General features: G+C 41.6%; 1 protein-coding gene across 2 annotated transcripts in view; it reads left to right on the top strand.

Moving 5' to 3' along the window:
• Positions 1-15,921, top strand: part of LOC124180549 (putative polypeptide N-acetylgalactosaminyltransferase 9) — a 191,805-nt gene that overhangs the window by 42,112 nt on the left and 133,772 nt on the right. For both annotated transcript variants that reach the window (XM_046566191.1, XM_046566189.1), the window contains exon 3: positions 11,371-11,458. The gene's annotated coding sequence lies outside the window, so the exon portion shown is untranslated. The remainder of the gene's footprint in view (positions 1-11,370; positions 11,459-15,921) is intronic.

Raw genomic sequence — 15,921 nt, 5'->3', positions numbered from 1 at the left:
GGGGAGCGGCCGGCGCTAAGAGCTGAGTGTTAAGTTGGGTAGCCACGAGTCAAGTGTCGTTTGGACCGCTCGTTACAAGGGTTTAGATATTTTCCCGCCCGCCTGCCTGGAATATGTTCCCGCCGAGCTTAAGCCTGGCCAAATTGAAATGTCGGTTAAGCCACACCTATCATCTCGTCCGGTATAATCTTTTCGGAACTTATTTACCACCCTTTTCCACTCTCTGATAGCTGGAGAAAACCGCGAGGACCAAATCGCTGAAATTTTTCACACCCAATGCCGTTCACGCCAAAGCGGAATTCTCTCGAGAGGAATTGCCGATTCTTCACTTCGATATCCGTGAAAGAGCCAACGCTTGTCGAGATCTACCTGCACTGTGTCAAAGTTTATCGCAGGTCGAAGAAACAAAAATTCTTGTTTCTTTGAGTTTCTTGAAAAAATGAATAAATTTTCATTCTGTACATAGAGTAATTACCGAAACCTTTATTTATTGCTTATAAAGTTTGTTTTCGTCTTTTTTACGTTAAGTGTTCGGAAGAAAAAGGAAAACTTTTTCACCAAGATGTGATGGACTTCATCGTTATTAACGTTGTCAGGGGGCGGTATTATCAGAGTATGATGGGAGATTCGTTTGGGGTTTGATGCAAGAAAGTCCGTACGAAAAATATTCATTTTTAAACTTTGTTTATCGATTCTTTTACATTTGCAGTTTGTTATTTTTGAATGAAAGTGAAGTTATATGGAAAACTCAATTTCGTTTAGTTATTATTTAGAATAAACGTATGAGAAAATAGGTAATTTTTATTGAAATCCGAAATATCGTTCTGGCTTTTACAAAAACAAACTATATCTAATTTAACTTTTTTTTCATTTATCAGTTACGTAGAGGAAATCAAAATTCGTGCAACGATCTGACAATACCTGCATAGACAGAAAAGAAAACACGACAACTTTGCTTCTTCGATTTCTACGGTAGGATTAACAGTCGACTAAAATTCATAGAATTTCACCGTCACTCGTACCCTTTACTTTCATTCTCCTCAATTTTACCTTCACTTAATGCTTGAAATATGCACGACGAAGACTGCTATTCGCGTGAAATATCGCTATGAAAATTGAAGATTCTACCGTTAAAGTACCGCTAATTTAGCCACTTTTGTTAATTTTAATAGTTTAATTTCATTTTCCGTTCAAACGTTGTTTACACGCATTATTATACACCGACTGTTACTTTCTACGAACAATATATATTATACAGCTGAGCATTTACTTTTACATCGTTGTAAAAATTGTTACGAACGCTGACACGTCGCGTGTATTTCGTTGATGAAACAATCGTGTCTCCATCCTATTAATTGCCCATCGACTTCGATACTTCGGGTTGCGTCACTCCGTTACGTTGTCCGTATGTTTTCGTAAATACCTACGGAATGACGCTTGATATTTTCGAAAGTCTCAACCGTTGTTCACAACTGAGAAATCGAAGGTGTAACTTATCCTGCTCAAGAATCACCGTCCGTAGAAAGTTTATTTCGTACACAAGACAAACCATTCACGGATAAAAATTTGTTTACGTGATCGTTAACCCTTTCAGCCATGCAATTTAGTTTTTATTGACACGGAAGTGCAATTATACGTTTCCTATATTCCTATTTTGCGACGCTGAATGCGAAACTGATGTCAAAAATTTAATAAAACTAAAAGAACAACTAGAATGACATGAAAATGGGGTGAATTATTAACATCGTCTTTAGACAATGTTCTTGAATGAAATTTTTATGAATATTTATTTTGAGACGGTACGACGTTAGGCTGAGAATAGATGCCACCCCCATTAATATCTATACGCACCCCTAAGAAGGGTAAAACCAACCCCCATGCATTGAATTTTGTAAATCAAACGGCCATTCTGAGATCTCTGTTTTGTCAGCCAATGAATTCCAAGCGTTTTTATCATACGTTTATCATCAAATTTCTCCGCTAACGAATTACATTCACGAAGACAGGTCGTTTTCTTTTTTTTTTTTACACGTGTGTTTATTTATAACAATTTCAAACAATTATAGATTCACAAAAAAAAAACCCTCATCCAAAGTTGAAGTATTTTTCACTTTTAACCTCATTTTGCATGAAATATTTTTAAGAAATGCCAAAGAAGAAAAAAAGGGCGCCTCTGTAGCGGATTCTGTAACAGACCGGGTTAAGCACGGTACCATTTTCCATTAATCTTCATTGCAACGATCGCACAATCCCGCGACTCGCAGCTGCCGGTTTCCGGCAATCCCTAATTCTCGGAGTTTGAATAATTTTGTATCTCGAAACTGGCGAGCCATCGAGGCGAGATGTATCAGCCCTCGAGCATCTGGGAGCCAGACGCCCTTCGGGCGGGGTCAGCCAACGGAACGAGTATCAATTCGTATCTTATACATATTGCTTGGGTCGAGGAGGTCCCGGGGCAAGTCGACCCAGGTTAGTAGAGGAGCCCTCGGCTTTGATGCATGTAAATTGGTTATGCAGATTCCGGGAGTGGCCGACCGGTCGGAGTGTCAGCCTCGAGGATTCCTCTCGCTCAGCCCAGCAGCTAACAGCGTTTAATTTTCCCTCGCGGTCCGCCCGGATGATGCTGCACTGCCGGGTGCACCGTGACAACTCTTGGCCAGGCCCGAATTAACGGGGCCCGATTCCCGAAAAAAAAGCCGAAGGATGGTCCGATTGTTCGAAGTTAAAAAGTGGCGACAAAACGTTTTTATTATTCTATTTCTCTTATGTAATTCAGATTTGTATAAAATAGTATTTTATAGGTACCTAACAGAAATTTCGTATTTTACGATATTGAGAAGATATATTTAATTTTCTTTTCTTTTTTTTCTTTTTTTTTTTGCGCCCTAACGTTGGCAAAATTGACTCTTATATTTTAAAAATCTAAATCACGACCCATCGATTTCACCCTATATGCTTAACGGAGACAAATCGATTAGATTTTCCTGCGATACTATTGGGGAAAAAATATTCACGTGTGTACAAAGTTCTCGAACTTTATGCAGAAAATTCTTCGGACATTGACATTGATGCGATCCTTTATCGGTAAGGATTAAGAGTTAAAATACTCGAATCTTTGAAAATCTACACTGAGAAAAATTTCATTTGTTACAGTAACTAGAAAAATTCAGTAAAACAGGTATCGTTCAGAAAAAACTGTTTGAATATTGTTGGAATTACGAAAAACGAGGTACGCGTAACCATTTTGCGCTATCGTCGATCCTTTTTTGGTTATTGCAACGCAAAATCAATTTCTTCGGTTTACTCTACTTTTTTAGTTAAACAAGGCTTTAACGTCAATTTATCTTTGCATTTCATTTTCTACCTAGAACTATGTTATTCGATTGTGATAAAAAATGAAAATAGTTGAGAACTGAGCGGTAACTGTAACTAAAAATTTCTCTCAGCGTAGTTACTGATTTGAAAAATTTGTTTCCGCGGGCCCAATGCTATAGCCTTTTTGGCCCTAAGGTTAATTCGGACCCGCTGTTAGCTTTGATTAATTTTCGGCCCCCATCCGCCGCAGAGAAGTCATCGAGCAACATCGACGGTCTCGGCAATATAGCCAACGCCAAACGCCGGGGGATTTCGAATCCTGTCGAGCTCCACCTGACACGAGGCAGTAATTAGAGTGTTCCAGGGAACGGTACACTCGGAGAGACCGCCCCTATTCGCCCTGGCGAACTTGCGAATACACGCTACCGCCGGGTTTTAACAAGATGGTAATCGTCTTAAGCGATGTAACCACCGGCGTCGCGATCGTCTTACATTAATCTTCCGAGCTAAGACTCTGACTGTTTGATATGCGCCGTCGCGATGGAAACGCGGCTCGTTGTCATAGCTCAGACCCTGGACCCTGGCACTGGATAACTAGCCAACCAAACCGAATCCGGACCCCAATTTTGCGAGCTAAACAAACGCGGCTTTCCCGCTGCATTCGTGGATGAGCGGAAACGTCGGTTCGTCAACGAAGTCGGTTTGATGCTATACGAAAAGACGCCGAAGAATTTGGAGGAGGATCGATTCTATAGAATGTAACTTCTACACGGCAAATGTTTTACAGAAATATTTTTTTACGGCTTTACAGTTTTATAGTTTTACACACCCAACGCGATATCCGTACGGTGCAAAGCGAGTAATTTAAATTTAGTTAAATCAAGTTTTACGAGACTGACGGTTGAATTTATGATTTTGAAACAATTCGACGATTGCTACAAATTTGCGTTGTGTCAGACACAGTCTGTGGAAAAATATTCTGTAGAATAATTCTTCTGTAGAATAATTCATGCAGGTTTATTTCTGATGTGAATCTTGAACTTTTTTTCTGTAGAAACGAGCCTGTGGAACATATTCTGTAGAATAGCTGCTCTGTGGAACTGATTTCCGTAGAATCAAACCCCATTCAAGAATTAATATCGAACTAATACCTCGTAGTCCTAATTTAAATTTAATTTTTCACCTATCAATCTATTCAGTTTTACAACACATGTTTCTTCGTTGCTCAATACAGTCTAGTCGAATTTTGTTTTTAAACCATATGTCAAAAGTTAACATCGTTTCAAAAAGTTCGATGACAACGAAGAGTGAAAAGCCATCGACGAGAACGAAATCCGTGTAACGAAAACTGCGGAATCCACTTTGACAACGATATAAAAAAAAAAATAAAAGTTGAGTAAAACAAAAACGACAACAAAGAAACTGTTATTGTTTGAGGACAAAGACTAGCCACAGAGGAGTTATTAATAAAAAATTATTTGACGATGAACATTGTCTGTATGAAAGGCGTATTTTAATTTTGCTAATGAGTGGATGGACGAATGAATGATTTAAAATAATCAATATTTATAATTTTATTTATACAATTTATACACCCCTGATTTATTTATTTGCAAAAAAAAAAAAAAAAAAAAAAACCTACATACCGTTTTCATACAAGTAAGTCAATTCACTCAAGATCTTGTGTTTACGCATGCTCGGTGATAATCAATGTAACCTGGTATTTGCTCACCGGTTTAATAACCCGTTTAGAACAAAGCAGCGGGGCTCGATTTTCGGAGAGATTTTCGACATTCGATGGCGAAACTTTAACCTGCCTGATGTCGCGCGGGGTTCGAGGGTGGGATATTAAAGCGAATTTAAACGTCCAGAAGCGGATTATCGGCGATGCTCGATCCGGCTCGACTACCCGGCCGTTTTCCACTCGACGTTTGATATTCCCGCTACCCGATTTCATATGGAATACGCGTTTCCTTTTAGTTCCGGTCGCGAAATCAGATACCCTGCTACAGATCCAGGCATGCATCCAACCGAACGTGAACGAGCCAGTCAGCAACGTAAGCGATAAATCTCCGGTGGCCTTGCCGCCTCTATTAGGATCCCGTCTGGCAGCCCCGCCTTTCAAAGATGCCATTACTCGGCACGTGGTTCCCTCTTTTACCTTCGATATGGGATCCATCTCCCTCCTTATCCCGCGCTGGCGAGGACTCGCCAACTTTTCGAGGCTTGACGAGATCACGTAGAGCCGCCTCGCGTCGCTACAGAGATCAAATCAATTTATGCCAAGTCATGCATTCCACAAGGGGATCCCAAATTTTCACCCCTTCGTCGCTGTGACGATCATGCCTCGCTTTTTATTTTTTTTTTTGCGTGTCCAGAAACCTGGCGCACTTGGTGTTTGGGGTCAATATCCCGAAAGACCAAAGAGTCGACTTTTTGTCTCTCAGGTATTTTCGTAATTCAATATTTTGCTCTTCGTAATCTTTCAACAAAAAAAAAAAAAAAAAATGTCGGTATAAAATTATTAATACATTTTATCGTTAGCGTTCCCAATTTTTATTTTCCCACAAGTCCTCTCTTCGTATTTACGGTCCTTCTACCTTTTGAACTGGCCAAAGTTCGACTTTCGGGATTTCGTCCCGTCGACTTTTTGGTCTTTCCCATTTTTGTACCCCACCCGTCACTTGAAATGGTTACGACTCCGAAACCCCACCGCTTCTTCTCATTACGGGGGGAAAAGCCCCTAGGAAATTGCTTCAAAATTCAATTATCCTCTCAGCCACCCTTCGCGCACGGCAGCGCTGCTTGCGGTTATCGCCGTTCTATCGAAGCGATATTTCAGAAATCTGGTACGCCGTCTCTCGGCTTTGTGCTACGGTGTAACCACGTTCAAAGCGGACGAAGGTCATCTTCTGATGTGGTCAAGTCCCAAGGTTTGAGAACCTAATTCTCACAGGTACCTCACGGACTTCTCGAGAAGCTCCGGAGAGTTCTATAATCCGGCCCAGTTACACCGCCACCTCGTCTTTGACGATTACCAACGCTGACCGCTCCTGCTGAATTTCAACTCGGTAATTAGCCACAGGTCCTTATATATAGAATTAGTTGCCGGAGAGCAGATACAATTGTAGTCAAAACTACCCCAAACACGATCGTCGCGTCTCTGTCGTCTGCCCATCCATCCGTTGTTATGAAGGCATTTTGTTGAGTGCCTGCACTGAGAGAAATTTTTAGTTCCGGTTACCGCTCAGTCCTTGACTGTCTTCATTTTTTACCACAATCAAAAAATGCAGTTCTAGGTAGAAAATGAAAATTAGTTTTCTACCTGTTACCGGAAAGTCTGGTATCCGTTACTGTTCTTTCTCATTACGATCACTGTTGCTATATTTTCTTGCAACTGTTGCGAAAATTTAACGCTTGTGCAAGAATAAATTGACGTTAAAGCCTTGCTTAGCTAAAAAAGTAGGGTGAACCGATCGAACTGATTTTGCGTTGCAATTACCAAAAAAGGATCGACGATAGCGCAAAATGGTTAGGCGTACTTCGTTTTTCGTAATTCCAACAATGTTCAGACAGTTTTGCAACCGTAACATGTGAAATTTGTCTCAGTGTGAGTGGATTGCAAACGTGTATTATAACACGCGTTAGAATATCCCGCTGCTCGGACGACGCGCCGAAGTTACACATGGAATTCAAAGTTGTCGGGCTGCGAAGACAAACAACAAGAACACGTTCGAAGAAAGGTACAGTTTGACCTGATCTCGTGAGCTGGTTTTCACATTGCAGAAACACGGCTACGGACCCGGTGGTTCGCCGTTAGATCCGAATATGGGTAGAACGTTGAAGTCGTTGATAGCCGTTCGATTTTTCTCCGAAAACATTTCAGGGATTCGTGAACGGTGTTGTTCAATTCGAGTTGGAGGTTTCGTGGAACTGTTTCTCTACTTGAACGGATTCCGAAACCGTTTCCAAACTGAAGGTAAAAGCTTCATCGGGCCATCCGAAGCGATTGAAAGCATTTTCGAAGCGTCGCGAATAAAAGAGGGTATGAAAAACGACGCGATTTACTTGCCTCTCGAAAGATGTTGGAAGGTGGCCGGCAGGACGTGCCGAAGATCGGAGCTCGATGTGTCCCGTGAAAATCAAAAACTGACTCTCGCTATCTTGTCGGAGATTATTACCCAACACGGGTTCACATAACTCCTCTGTATACTCGCGGGACTCCAGGAGGCGAGCATAAAACGGGAAGATGCAACGAGTGCGCCTTTGGGATCACGCCAACCCGCTCTTGGGCTCTGTTTCTTCTTACACCGTCTACGTGCCAAGTGAGCCGAGCCGCGTGCAGCCGGGAATAGGCACACTATATCAGATAACTCTTCTCCTCTATGGCACTATACGCCCTACCTTCAACGATGCGCCGGCTCGTTTCGTGGCTGACTGTGGTCGAGGGCTGCCTCCTTCGGGAGACGTTCGTTACCGCCACCACAAGCAGTTGGGATAATCACGCAGAGAAGTTACACCCGGTTGTCTTACGGTGTAAGCACCATTTGGTTTAGCTCGGTCTTGCAATCGAGGTTTCCCAAGTCGATCTCTCCGATTTGATTTCCCCTGTAACGCGTTACAGTAGACTAAAAACTGAGTGACACGTATTTTTTCGCATTTGCCATTTGACACGTGAAATGTGTGAAACCACTCTCCAACGCAAGGCATGTCAAGGTGTGATTTGACGGTTTCACCCACAGGAACGTAACGTTTTTCAACAAATCCAACTGCAAAAATTTTCTCATAAGGAGAAATGAAAAATGTAATTTCCTCGATTGAAACAAGAAACTGCCAAATCACCCCTTGGCATGCCTTACTTTAGAGGGTGGTTTCACCCCCTTAAAGTGTTTGATAGCGGATGAAACAAAGTACGTGTCGCTTGGTTTTTAGTCTACTACAACATTTTACAAAAGAAATGAAATCGGAGAGATCGACATGGGGTACCTTCCTCGTTAGAACAATCTTTGATTCTCGACTCGGGGGGTTCGAGTTCGGTTCCCTCGAGTCCAAATGGTTGTGGAAACGCGGGTTTTTGTGACTCGTTAAAATCTGGCACCCTGGATGAACTCCGGAGCGACGCTTCGCGCGACGACTTTTGCTGCTCTTTTGCACTGCTCCAACTGGAAGAGCGTCTTTTCACGGAGAACGTTGTTGTTATGAATGTCGGATGATAAGAATTGCGAGTGGTTTTATTGAAATACTGGTTCTGTTCCGTAATGAGGTGCTCCTGGTGCAGTTGAAACCCCGAGGATAATTGACTGTCTGCTTTTTTCCGGTATACATCCAAGGCAGGAAGGTACGCGTGAATAGAAGTTGGAAAGGTATCGTCCTCTTCACTGCGAGATCAAGAGGGTCTTCGTACCGCGTTCGAAAATATGAGTGAAAGACAAATTGTCCGGCCTTATCCCGCCGTCGATCGTTCGTCTTTCATCGCGTTTTGAAATACGTCCGAATCGCTCGTCGATCGGTAATTTCATCGATTAACGTGTTCTAATCAAGTGACCCAGATCGGGCAACCGAGCAATTACCGAATACAAGACGTCCTTACTTGAGAAGCACTCGGTGTCTCTCCTTCTACCCCTCCGAACAAGGAGTTAAAATATGTCAGAGGCAGAACTCTTCGTCCGCAGACGTTTCTACCTGATGCAGGGATGTTGAATAAAGGGAACGGGGTTATTCGTCGAAATCGAATTGAGAAACGGCCGCGGGGAGAAGGCGAGTTGAATAGAAGGAACGGGGCACAAAGCGCGTTCTTCGTTTCTTGAATGGTCTTTTTATTTGAACGCTCCTTGAATTAAATAACTCCTCGAGTGGATAGCAATCGTTGCTGCGTTCATCAAGTGCGGAGGGGTTGGGAAACCCGGGGGGGTGTCTCCCCCGAGCACTTGCAGAAAAGCATTTATTCGAGATGTCTGTCCCCCCCCCCCCCCACCCCCCACCCTCATCGTGCCTCTTGCCCCTCAACACAAAGCCGCGGAATTTCCAGCGTCGACGATAATTCGTTATACAGTTCTTCTCCTGAACTTTGTCTTCTTCTTAATCGTGGCTGCAACTTTAAAGATCCACCCTCAAAACTGGTACCACCGTACCTTCGCCCTTAACAGGCGTCGATTATCATATAATAACCCAACAGTTTCCGGACAGCGATAAATTACCATCCCTTAATTGCCGCCGCTGCCTCTCGGATGCTGTCATGTTCATCGTGTTACACTTAATACCCCGTCGCTGCAACGGGAGTCTGAGGGGCGCGAGTTTGAAATGTAAATAATTTACAAGGTGCGCACATAGAGCGGTTGATAAAAAACGCATAACCGCCTTTGTTATATATTACTTAGTAGACTCTCGGGCTCGTAAAACTAGGCGGGTGGGTTTGCTGTTGCCAGTTATAAAAAGGCGGGGGTCGTAAAAGTCCGTTTAAATCCTTGGCTATTCAAATCGACGATTAAACTCGAGGTAACGCGCTATATTATACCTACCCACGCCGCTATACGTAGTATATGCAGGCGGGTAAATTCACCCCCCACTCCCACCCCCACCTCACCCTCGACCAACTTCCCAGCCGACTTACCATACACCTTTTAAACTTCAACTTATACAACCACCCCTTCCCCCCCCCCCACCCTTACTCGCTCACTCACACTCCGGAATTTCGAGCACGCACACGGCTTATCACAATTTCAAAAAGTGACGCTCCTCCCGCTGAATCCATTAGCGTCTTGAGACCTGGTCGCCAGATTTAATTCCGATAACAAACCCCCCCCCCCCCACCGGCGAGTCTTCGCCCTTGCCTGAAAAATAAGGGCTTTAACTTTAACGCGAGGGACCCTCGTTATTCTATTTCAAATTCTTTTCCAGCCTTCTTGTATGTATTATGAGGTTTAGTCAGGGCTCTTACGTGTCTCAATAGGTGTCTCGTTTTACTGTATTCTTTTTTTTTTTTATTGACATATCGGTAGGGGTTGAAAATATTTTTCTATTGCGAAAATTTTGAGATACGTACATCCTTTTTTTTCATCCTCTCTTTACGTCATCTATCGATCGTTCTAACGTCGTTGCTATACCACTAACTTGTCACTCTGGGTGAATTTCATCCCTTATATTTTTCAAATCCTTCGTAGAGTACCCAAGTCGTAGAAACGAACCTCTTGACGCCATTCTTCGAGCAAAACAAAGGCCTTTTATCGACGTTTTTCACACTTTACTTCACGTTTCCGATTTTTTGCAATATTTGAACAAACAATTTTGGCTAAGAAAACTGAGAGACCTTTTTCTGCGATTCCTAAAAAATACGTATATGTCTTTTTTAAAGATTTTTATAACTTATTTTTTAAGCAAAATATCACGTTTGGGGTAAAGTTCACCAAATGTGACCGTTAAATACGTTATTCTACGGAAGTGTGGAGAATTAGGGATACGTATGATATGGTTTGCAGAGGAAATAAAGTCTGGTGCATTTTTCCGTGTAGATATGAAAAAAAAAAAAAAAAAAAAATTTCACACTCAATGAATTATCATACAATTTTACAGGGGAAATCTTCTTTCATTTTAAAATGTTTCATCGTCAAGTTTGGATAAACGATTGAAATCTGTAACAAATCTCGACGTCGTCGCATCCGTCTTTTTTTTTGACGAATCGATACCGTTCGTTTCACTTTTGCAAAACCGTGAAGAATATTTTATTCAATAACACGCTGATGTAAAGGTGCTTCACTGTTGTACGGATTCACTAAAATTATATCTGAAGAAAATTCACAGATACGATAAATCTATAATATTGTCGGCACGTAACGAAATCCGAGTGCAAACGACAATCAGGCGATCTCTGAATGTGGAAATAATTGAGTTTGAGATTCTCACACAACGGGTTGACAAATATATTTTTTTGATTCGAATCTACCTTAATTTTCCATCAAAAATTGTGCGAGGGGTTAAATTTTGAAAAATCATTCATCCCTCTGCTGAACAGAACTTTCATATAATTTTTAAATGTCATTCCCTCCTCTCTTGTTTCAGTTTCAACAAGCCAGACTTCACGGATCTGATAACGTTTCTGACGTTGTGGTACATCGATGAACCGGAGTGTCGATCCAGGGTCGAAGCGGTGAGTGTCGCTTTCTTTGCGAATTAAATGGCGGGAGATTCGAATGTCTGGTAAAAATTTTATATATCAGGGTGGTCCTTAATAAGGTCATTTTTGAATTGAAACCGGCCCACCCATCAAAATCGGTTCCAAATTTTTTTTCAAATATTTATGTCAACTCTATCTGTCTATTTATCTCCAACCCTTACCCGTAGGAGGGTGGATTTCCCCGTTTAACCATTTTCGGGGCACATTTGATCTACCCAACGGATTTCGATGAAATTTTTCACGAGGGGGTTTCTTGGGTCGCTGATTACGAATCAGAACTGGAAAGTTAAAAATTCTAAATTTCGGATCCGATATGGCGGACCTAAATCTGAGAAATCATTCGACTTTGACAAAACTCGGTGCTCGGTGGTTTTCAAGGCTGCTGATTACGAGTCTGGACTGAAAATTACAGAATTTAAAATATTGGATCCAATATGGCAACACCGCGTGACTTTTGGGAATTTGGTCTGCCGTTTCAAAATTGATAATTTCGAGTGCAAATTCGTAATCAGCAACCTCAAAAACGCCTCAGCTACGAGCATCACCAAGTTCGTGTAACTTTTTCGATTTTGGTTCACCATATCGGAACCACTATTTCGAATCGTCAAATTTTTATTTCAGATTCGTAATCAGCGACCCAATAAAACTCCTTGTACCAAGTTTCATCCAAATCCGTTCGGTAGACTCGATGTAAAAATCCACCCTCTTTGCGTCACGCGATAGAGTTGAATTATTTTACAATTATTTGGAACCAATTTGGGTGAGCCGGACGAAATTCAAAAATAACCTTGTTAAGGATCACCCCCAATATATGTATAATTGTGCAGACTCCCTCGCGATCAGACGCGATGCTCGTTCCGGCGGCTCTTGAAAAAAAGGGGAAAAAAAGCGGGTCAGAGGAGACACTCGGAGTTTGGATCACGCCGGGGGCGGTGGGGGGAGAATTATTGGTGTCTCGATCATTCGGCCGGGGTTTCAGGGGCGCGGAGTTGATCGTCAAGCGGGCTGCGAGCAGGCAAGAAGCTCCCTCGTCCTTCGGGAGGATGGGAAAGCGTCGGAGCCGAAGATTGAGAGCTTTCGAATATTAAAACAAGGCTCTGATCCGTGTAGCATTTAAAGAGATGAACTCCTCTCTTTCTCTATGTTCAAACTACGTTCTTCCCGAAATTCACTGAGCTGAGTGTAAGTGTAGGGTAAGTGTACCAGTACCATTGACCCTGTATCAAATATTTACCGTTTTTGGTTGTATCTGTTTGATCCTAGGTTCGAAAATTACCAAATAATACATTCGTAGCGTCTAGCCCTCTGGCAACTGGTTTCAGTCATCGAAAAATTCATAGGTTGTGCCGTAAATTTATAATTTTGTATAATGAAAGGGTCAATAGTTGGGTATGAACGTGTCAATAACTGGTACACACTTACCTTGTACATTTGTGAACTAAAATTGCTCAGTGCTGTCTGCAAGCCGAGGAAGTGAAGGAAAAAAATATATATATATTCTGACTTTCGTTGAAATCGAAAAAAGTAACATCCCTTGACGGTTTTCTGTAATGATTTGTTCGTATAATTAGAAATTTAACAGAAAAAAACGTATCGTGGCACACCGAAGAATATTATACATGCTTCAACCAAAGAGTCGACATCCTTTAGTCCGTAGTTGGGAAAATCATTTTAACGAATGAGTTTAGAGAATAAACTTTATTGCCAAAACGAGTGATGAGACGTTTTCGCAAACGAATTTCCCAAAATTTCTCAAACTTGAACATCGGTTGGTTGTCATAATCAGAATTGATTCCCGACAATTCGTTTGTTCCTTTTTTTTTTTTTTTTAGTCCCGAAATGCAAGATTCCAAAAATTCGAGTTACGATAGAGCAAAGTTCCAAAAAGTAACGTTACGATAGAGTGAAATTCCGAAAGTTAAAATATACTTACACGGCGTAAAAATCCGAAAATCACAATGACCAGGATTCCGAACGTCAAAATATCGAATATGCAGAGTAGAGAATGATCAAAGTGGTGAAATTTCACAAATTCAGAAATTCACAGAACTGAAAGTCCCGCATCATTCGGAGTTTTGATTTTTCAAACATTTGAATTTTCTAATTTTTGCAATTTTGGAATTTCGATTTTGATGTTCGGTCGAAGTTTGATTTCTTTATTTCAAATTTCCCCACCAATAAATTCATAATTCGGCGCTTTTGGAACTTTTCAAATTCGGAATATGAATCCCCCGCCCGTTCGTATGCTCAGATATACGTACGATTTATATTATTTACCCACACATGTATAGTTCGACGATAAATTGGCTGAACTCGTGGCTCAGTTGCCGATCGATTCGCGTGTGAATTGCGTGGTATGTAATAACGAGGCTTTGTTTTCGGGCTTTTAGCGGCTACTGTCGAAAAGCTCGCAGTTTCGAAGCACTTTTCAGGATCTCATTCTCTCTTTTTTTTCTCTCTCTTTCTCCCTTTCTAGCAGATTTTGGAAACGCTACCCGGGCGTTTCGATACCTTCTCTGGTATACTTTATATCCGCGACGTATTAACATATGCAAATTTATCGCAAACTAAAGTGAATATAAATTAGCCACGATATCAATCCCTCTCGCAAGCCTCGCGTCGCCGATCTGTTGAAAAAGGCTTATCAAGGATTTTGGGTATGATATCGAGGGTGGAGTTGCAGCCTAAGTTCAAATCACGCGATAAACTCCAACGCCAAGCAGGATTTGCTACATTCTCAAACTGCTTTCGTTCACTCGGAGGAAAACGAAAATTACTTTATCCCGCTTAAAAGCCAAACGTTGCCAGAAAAATTTTTAAACGAGCGTTCAAAATCGTCTCTGATAAGACGGTTATTCATATTGAATCCTGCAGATCAATTCATATCTTATTCGAAATTTCAAATTCTCATATACCGACTATATCGAATCAATATTATTCAAAGCGTCAGATTTACCTGGCGTGAGTTTCAAGTTCCTCGCATTTGAGATGAGCATGAATTTTTATAAACTTGAAACTACGAGTGAAGATGCTCGACAATTTTTACTACCAAGAAATCGATAATTGCATTTGCCGAGAAAATTTGATACGTGTTATGGCAACGATCTATAAATCGGACCGTTTTACATCGCTGTAAGACAACAGTATCGATAAAATTTGATTTCCGAGCCCGAACGCGATCTAAAATCTTTCTATCATCGTCAGGGGATTCCGTGAGATTATTCAGACATCGTTTTACTCTCGGTTAGGGAAAGGAAAATTCCTCTAAAGACTTGAGAAGCTTAGGAGACGATCGGAGGCAGCAGTGAGACGGTAGACTTCTCGAGACGGTGGAAAATAGGCGGAAGGATGCGGAGATAACTTGAGTCGTTTGTCATGGCGGCCGCCGCGTATATTCTTGTTCCGAAAACAAATGGAGGCCTAGGCTGGCTTTCGCGGGAAGAAACGACCCGGCGCTTCGTGCCCTCGGCCTCGAGGCCATGGGAGAGAATCTCTCTCCCGGCTCCTGCAGGGATCGCTAAATGAAAACGTCCAAAATTGCCCTCTGATTTACTCCTCGGCAGGTATAACGCACGCGGCATTGATCAGCCCCGCTAATATAGCCGAGCCGAAACTTGCAGACAGTAAAAATGATCGCTCGACGTGATAAATTGCGATTCTCGCCAACAGCCTCGTCGCTGATAAATTAAATCCCGTATCACCGTCGAACGAAGTATCAAATTTAATATTTCAACCGATAGCTAAAATAATATTCAAATTTACGGGGAGGAATCACACTCGAAGAATCGCAATCAGCAAATCGTTTCGCTAGCTTCGTAATAATCAATTTTCAACGGATTTTGGCTATTTTTTAAAGAGGCTTATAAGTATATGAATATTACATTCGAGGTAGACGACTGAAAAATTGCTCAATTTTGGAGAATTTTTACCTCGATAACAAATTGTTTAATCCGGAGTTTTTGTCATTCTAATATGTGGATCGCGAGTTTCACTGACATATTTTTTTTTTTTCTCATCAGAATTATTCAACAAGATATCCCATAAACGGCTCGACCGATTTTACTTCAAATTCGGATACAGTATTATTCGATATAAATCAACCCTTATCGGTGCGATCCCATTTTTTAATTATCCCATCCGTTTCGTTAGTTGAACGAAAAAGTCGTAAAATCAAAATTCAATTTGAAACTGTCACCATTTTGTCGGATGATAATTAAAGAAAAAAAAAAAAAAATACACCAAGATAAAATAAAATTTACAAATATTAAAAAATTCACCCACTTTTTCTGTCGTTATAATCGTTCCACCTCCCGCCCTCCGTCTTATTTTCGACCCCCGGTCCCGCACCGCGAAGTCTCGCTTTCATGGCCCTGCACTCGGCGATGCTCCCAGCTGTTCTTCACCCAGGAGGATTGCGGTCTTAGACAGAAACCGGC

The sequence above is a fragment of the Neodiprion fabricii genome, chromosome 4 (assembly GCF_021155785.1).
Source record: "Neodiprion fabricii isolate iyNeoFabr1 chromosome 4, iyNeoFabr1.1, whole genome shotgun sequence".
NCBI lineage: Eukaryota > Metazoa > Arthropoda > Insecta > Hymenoptera > Diprionidae > Neodiprion > Neodiprion fabricii.
Note: the sequence above shows the minus strand (reverse complement) of the source record. Positions and strands in the feature narration are given on the sequence as shown.